This window comes from Aplysia californica, unplaced genomic scaffold, assembly GCF_000002075.1.
Source record: "Aplysia californica isolate F4 #8 unplaced genomic scaffold, AplCal3.0 scaffold00168, whole genome shotgun sequence".
NCBI lineage: Eukaryota > Metazoa > Mollusca > Gastropoda > Aplysiida > Aplysiidae > Aplysia > Aplysia californica.
Window position 1 is genome coordinate 1,095,931 of NW_004797438.1, and position 7,469 is coordinate 1,103,399.

Below are 7,469 nucleotides of genomic sequence, written 5' to 3' on the forward strand. Positions count from 1 at the left end.
ATAATAAAAAAATAAACGAAAACCACCCCCGCCCTCTTGTCCCTAAGAAAATCGTATTGAATGAGTTAAGATCCTGTAACTGTTTCTTTGCGGATGATTTCTCTTGGGGGACTGTGTGCGTGTACGTGAGTATGTGTGTATGTGTGTGTGTTTGCATGTGGGTGTGTGTGGGTGTGTGTGTGTGTTTATGTGTGTGTATGTGTGTGTATGTGTGTGTATGTGTATGTGTATATGTGTGATTATGTGTATGTGTGTGTATGTGTGAGTATGTGTGTGTTAGCGTGTGTGTGTGTATTAGCGTTTGTGCGTTTTGGGGGAGGGGACTTTCTTAACTCATTCAATACGATTTCCTTAGGGACAAGAGGGCGGGGGTGGTTTTCGTACATTTTTATTTTTTTAAATTTTTTTGTTGTTGTCTTTTTTTGGTTATTTAACTCATTACGACACAACTTTTAATCTGTTAATCTGTAATTCCAAATGGCGTACAAAGTGCATCTCATAATACATAATAGCCTTTTGACAGTTTGAAGAAAGCGGGTGTATTCTAATATTAATGAGGCATCGTTGGGAAAACAGGCGAACATCAAAATACAGAAATTGAAGAAACAAGCATATTTCTGTTAGTTGGACAATTTTTCTCGATTTGTTTTCCTTTCTGCTCAACACCTATGTCCGTTTGAAAACCTAGTTATGTTTGGATTTTACTGAAAAACGCTGATTAAAGGCACACAAATTGCAGATTTTCAGTTTCCTAAAACTCTGATTGATTGATTGGGTAGATGTTTTAAGGCACTGTCGACACAATTTTGGTCATTTAAGCGCCAGCAGGTTTCACTGCTACAAAATCAGACTCTAAGTCTCTCAAGCTTTGGAAGTCATCGAACTTTGGTGGACATTTTCTCGTTAATTTTACCTATGTAACCGGGTTAGCCCTCACCTCCTTCAATGGCAAGTATCTCGACTTCTATTCAAAGGTGATTGGTATTTTCTTTCATCAAAGGTAAGGCAAATGAACAAGCTTTAAGATGACGCCAATAACTCCACATGCCCACAGAATTGGCCTGAATCCAAAGCGTCATGACACATTTTATTAGACGCAATGTCTTGAAAAAAAACTAATTCTAAACGGTAAATTATTATTTAAAAGCACCAAGTGCTTGGCTTCCAAAAAAGAATGTGTGTTTTATACAGTGAATTTGAATTCATTTTTACATCTTAATCTTGATATCAAATTTTAGCGCAGGTTTGTCTGTAAGGAATCTTAAAATCCCTTCGCTTTCTCATTGTGTTGCCAAGTTTTTAGACATGTGTTTGAGGGTGCCACTGGTAGTTCTTACCCTCTCTTTATTTTATTTGAGCATTTTTCATGTGCATCTCTTGTCTAGTGGTTTGGGGCTTTGCTGTCGCATACAGGGGACCCGAATTCGATTATCGAGCGGAGAGAACATTTTTAGCGAGTATCTCTGTCTTTCCGCTGAGATGTGTCCTTCTCAACCTAGAACGGCCCTGAAAGGTAGGGTTGCGAGCCCACCTCCTAAAGCATCTGCATTGCGTTGATGGGGATCGTCTGAATTTTAAAAAAAGAATGTTTTAATTTAGTTTTTCTCAAGACCCCAACAGAGTTCAACTGCCAACCCCCTCCCCTCCTTCCCTTCCTTTTACCCATTAAAAAGAACAGAGCTTACAGTTCTCAATATGTCCTGTGCAGAGAGTAATCGACACAGAAAGAAGGACTGTGAAAGAAGATGCAGAGCTAAAACTACAGCCGTGACCACTTTTCGCTTCTTCATCCTTTATTTACAGACCACCTATACCAAGAAGACTTGAGTTTGAGTTTGAGTAAGTAACGAAAAGCACACCGACACAATTACTTTGGTTATTACCTCTTTTGTGCGTTTGAGTAAAGAGAAGCACATCGACGCAATAATGATCATTTAGTGCAGGGAACAAAAGTAAAACAGACAGACAGAAACAACAGGAGGAGAGTAAAGAAGTAGGACAGTAGGACCTACCAGTGGCGCTCTCTAACCATCTACGGGGCGAGGGGAAAGCGGGGGGGGGGGGGGAGTGGGAGGGTGTATATTTACCAGGAAGATGTATACTTTTAACCTCTACAGAAACATGACGCAACAACAGGATGCTGACCAGCACTTTTTTTTGCGTGTTTTTTTTTTTTTAGCTCACTCTGACCGTTACTGTCTGGAGGGCATTACCCTCATTTCTCACATTTCACCAAAGCCGAGAGTTATATTTAGTTTAAGTACGCGTTTTATGGCACTTGCAACACAATTAGGTTGCATAAGTGCCGAATATTAGATGTTTTACAAAAGAGTAACAAACGCAAAAAAAGAAGGAAAAGAGAATAAGATAAAAAAAAGACGTAATATGTTTGATTGGAAAGAAGCAGCAGACCACACTAGAGCCCCCACCAACCGCCAATCACACACAAATCACCCGCCACCGAGAGTAGAAGAGAAAATCACAAACGTATCTATCATAACAAAACTAGAACAAAGTCCACGAAGTATACCACCGTATGATGATTAATTGATCACGTTGAAAGCGTCCCTTTCTCAGGTTTTTCTTCCAATCAGTTTACGTTACTACCATGATGTTTGTAATGACGTCACTAAAACTCATGTCTCTTGTTTTGTTTTGTATTGGTAAGAGTGATACGTCATTTGAAACAAAATTACGTCGTACAAGTGACAAAAAACTAGATGTGTTACAAGAGAGTAATCAATATAAAAAGAAGGAGAGTTAGTTTAGTTTTAGTAAAGGTTTCAGGGCACTTGCAGCTGCACAAGGTCATATGAGCGCCAGAAGATTAGAGGTGTTACAAGAGAGTAACAAACATGAAAAAGAAAAAGGGGAGGTACGGACGATAGATGTTTGATAGGAAAGAAGAAGCAAACCACACTAGAGCACCCGCCGACCACCCACGTCAAAAATTTGAAGTGTTACAAGAGAGTAATCGACACAGAAAGAAGGACTGTGAAAGAAGACAAATTTTTTTTTTTTTTTTAAAGAAACAAACGACACTAGGGCATCAGCAAACAACCACTTCTTTATTCTCGAACAAACGAAACCATACTTAGAAATAGAAGAACATATGAAGCCCTTCCCCCTCCCCCACCCATCCCTAACTTATTCTTAAATGAAGTTTCATTCTTTGTTTGTTTGAGTAAAGAGAAGCGCATGAACACAACCATGGCCATATTTTAGTGCTGGGGGAAAAAGCCAGTTAGACAAACAGAAACAACAGAGAGAGAAAGTACAAAAGGTACAACATACCAGAGGACTCAACCATCTGCTTCTTTTGCTGAATTGTCAAAAGTAAAAGGTGGCATACCCACAACGCAGACACCTTATTCATGTTAAGATGGTCATGGGGAATCGTTTCAATTGACCCCACACTGATTCTCGTTTCACTTGAGAGCTGTTCAACAGTTACACGTTGGTCTTGTAGAACCATTATTTCACTATGTATACCTTCTCTTCAGTTACCACAAAGGATAGTTGCCCTTCACGATCTTCATCCATCACCGACATGAATCTAGATTTGAATTTTCTTACCCTGCATGCCACAGTATCATAGCATGGATATGTGTCGCCATAAACTAAGGATCATTTTATGAAAAATGTCAGAAAATGATTTTCCTTCCAGTATAAAAACTTGATAACTGAACGATATTCAACAGGTTCCATAGCACAGCTTCAGCAAAGAAAAACCAAACATTTTTGTGTATGGTTTCATTGAACACGCTGATTAGTGAATTATTATTGTCGGATTTTCTTGAAAATTTGCGTTGCGTGTTTTAAAAAAATTACCTAAAGGCTGGCGAAATTTAATTACTCTACTAGATTCTGTCATACCCAGACCAAAGACTTATTGAACCCCCCTCGTATTGCATAGTGTGAGAAGGGGCGTGGATTCTTTACTTGTTCCGAATAACTCCATTCGTCAATCAATTAATTGGAATTATTGTATTGATGTGCCTTTAGCCATTGTATAAATAAATGTAGCTCTTTGAAGAGGTAGCAGACAAAACTTTGGAATTACAAAGATCTAACCGACATTTTGGGCCGTTTTGAGTCACTAAGACCATCATGAGGTCAGTAACCGAACGTCCTATATCTGCTTTATCAAAATATTAAGGTCATTAGTAGTCGTTATCAAGATATTCAAAGGATTGCATTCGAAAAGTTAGTACATGTAATGTTGTGAAACTCAAAGGTTTTCGACTTCAAATTTTTCCAAATTAGATACCCAGCAGATGGTGTGGTGTTTTACCTACCGTCAGCCAGGGCTACTTAGGCCACTCGGGGTATTTTAAGCCACTTGCAATAAGTTACAAAGAACGGTCTGTTCTAAGGAACAGATTTAAACGTGCAGCCATCATTGTGTTCAGCAGGCCAACCCCCAGCCAGATTTATTCGAGTAGTACAATCAGTTGTAGATGTCTAATACAGTGCAAGGTTGGCTAATTCATTATGCTACAGATAGAATTTTGCAATTCTAGGGTAGCAAAATTAGTACGGTCAGCAGCAGACTATAGGTAATGTTGCTGCTCATGTCAGTTGTTTGTTTTTTTATTTGAGGGTGGGGTTGGGGTTGGTAAGTGTTTTACGGCGCTCGCAACTACATAAGTTTATATGAGCGCGTGGGACGCATCAAACGCTTTCAGTTGATAGGAAATTTTGAATTTTGCACGTGTGGCCGCCGAAGCGTACTTTTATCGATTTTGCATCACCAAGGGATCTTTAGCGTGTGCAACTTGCACACGGGACCCCCGAGAGGTTTCACCGACAACACCCTTTTCTGAGAAGGGTGCGGCTGAATGACAGCAGTAAGAAGGAGCCAAGGAGAACATGTAGAAAGGCTGCAGAAAGTGTCAGGAACTCAGAGGCAGGGGCAAAGGATGAGAAGGGGAGGGGGCTAAAAGTGGAGACGCACGCAGACGACAGAACATTGAATGAGAGCAGGAAAGGAGGTGAAAGGAGACAATTTTAGAGAAGAACATTTTCCGTCGCTTTCCGGATTCGAACCAATGACCTATTGACTGAGAGGCGACTGCTTTAACCTCAAGGCGACGAGATCCCCCATGTTTCAGTTCGTCATACACAAATTAGAAACACGAACTTGCATAGTATTGTGTCCATAGTATTGTGTGCATATTGTCATGTAGGGCTTCCTTTTAGGCTTCAGGAATTAAATTTATTAATGAAGACAGAAATAAACAATCTGTAATAATGTGAACAACGAAGGTGAACCTTTCTTTTTTACAGTGACCAAAACGCGCGTTCTCGGTGCGTTATTGCTCGTTTCAACACTGTGAGAATATTTAGGAAGGGGGCCTCGAAATTTTACGTTCATCTCAGTTAGGACAGATTCGAATAGGCGGAGAAACTTTAAAACTACCCAAAACAACTCAAATTCAGAGCGTCCCGTTTAGTGTTCGAACCATAGCTAGATATGTGTGCATTAAATACTAGGTAAAGGGTAGCGTGAGGTCACCCGTTCTTCAGACCTTGCTGAAACCAGTTTTTAGTTTTAGTAAGAGTTTTACGGCACTGGCAACACAATAAAGTCATATAAGTGCCGAAGATTAAAGGTGTTACAAGAGAGTAACAAACATAAACAAGAAGGAGGAGAGATCAGGACGATATATGTTTTATAGGAGAGAAGGAGCAAACCACACCAGAGCACTCACCAACCACTATCTTGTTGAAATCATTCTACAAGTATCTTTGCAGGGAGGAAGAAGGAAAGGCACATAGAAGAGGAGACGGTAGAATAACATCCGAGAATTGAACAGCCAAGGAGCTGCGGGACACACTGGGGAAAATAAAGAGACGAGAGGAGTGGAGGAGATTTTTGCCATCTCCATCTGTCAGAAGCGACCCACTGAATAAAAAAACTACGGGAGCAGTAGAAGAAGAAATGGTGTGACAAAAATGTAGTCTTAGTCCAGTTCCAATAAATAACGTCTAGAATGGATTCTTTATACTTAAAACGATTTTATAGATAGCTAATTGAGCATACAGAAGGCACAATAAGAGATGAGGCAAGCACCCTGGTCTTGGATATGCCGAAATTGGAGGACGTGGCCAGGGACAGACAAGCGTGGCGTCAACTGCTCTCTGCCTTTTGTTTTGTTTGTTTTTGTAAAGTGTTTTACGGCCCTCGCAACTGCATAAGGTCATATGAGCGCGCGGACACACCTAATATTTTTAGTTGGTAGGAAATTTTGAATTTTGCCCCGGTGGCGGCCAAAGCCTACTTTTATCGATTTTAGACCACCAAGGGATCTTTAACGTGCGCAACTTGCACACGGGCCTCCGAGATTTTTCGCCCTTGTCCGAGAAGGCTAGGTGTAGATTTTTCCTACCAGAAGATCACGGGTGTGGCAGAAAGACAGCAGTAAGGAGGAGTCAAGGAGTAACAGTAGAAAGGCTGCAGAAAGAGTCAGGAGCCCAGAGGAGGGGGCAAAGGAGGTGAGGGGGTGGGGGCAGAAAGTGGAAATGAAAGCAGACAACAGAACATTGCTAGAGAGCAGGAAAAGAGGTGAAAGGAGACAACTTTGGAGAAGAAAATGTTTTAGTCGCTACCCGGATTCGAACCCGTGACCTTTGAATGAGAGGCCAACACCTTAACTTCTAGGCCACGAGAGCCCCCTGCTCTCTGCCTTATGCACTTTACAACTATTATTACCCCAGCTGACCCGAAAAAAAGAATAAGAAACTTTCTCAGTTTCCCGAGAAGCATGCAGTGCACGAACACAAACAAGCTGACAAGATCGTTCCCTGTTAACAGCTGGGTATCCACTCCCATCTGGCTGAAATGAACAAAAATTAAATCAGCTGCCTTTCCCAAGACAAACACGGGACTCGAACCACAACTGTAGGTACCCCGAGCCCGATATCCCAACCACCTGGCCAACAAAGCCACACCTTCCTGTCAATCCTGACATGTAATTTCGCACACTCTAAATGTAAGTTTTATTTTAGTAGATGTTTTACGGCGCTCGCAACTGCATAAGGTCATAATAGCACCAGAAGATTAGAGGTGTATATTACAAGAGAGTAGCAAACATAAAAAAGAAGGTGAAATAAGGACGATAGATGCTTGGTTGGAAAGAAGGAGCAAACCACACCAGAGCACCCGCCAACAACTCACATACTGATATGTAATACCGCACTTAATATAATCACAAAAAAACAAATACGTTTCCTACTTGTCGGTGACGTCGGTATTGTTTTGTGTCCAAGTTCACCGATATCCAGCCACGTCCTGATCTGATTAGACTGGGTATCTATGAATCAAAGCGGGGCGTGGGGGTGGTTGAGAGAGAGAGGGAGGGAGAGAGAGAGAGAGAGAGGGAGAGAGAGAGAGAGAGAGAGAGAAGGAGAGAGAGAGGGGGAGAGGAAAGAGCTGGAGAGAAAGGAGTAGGAATGGGGGAGGAAGA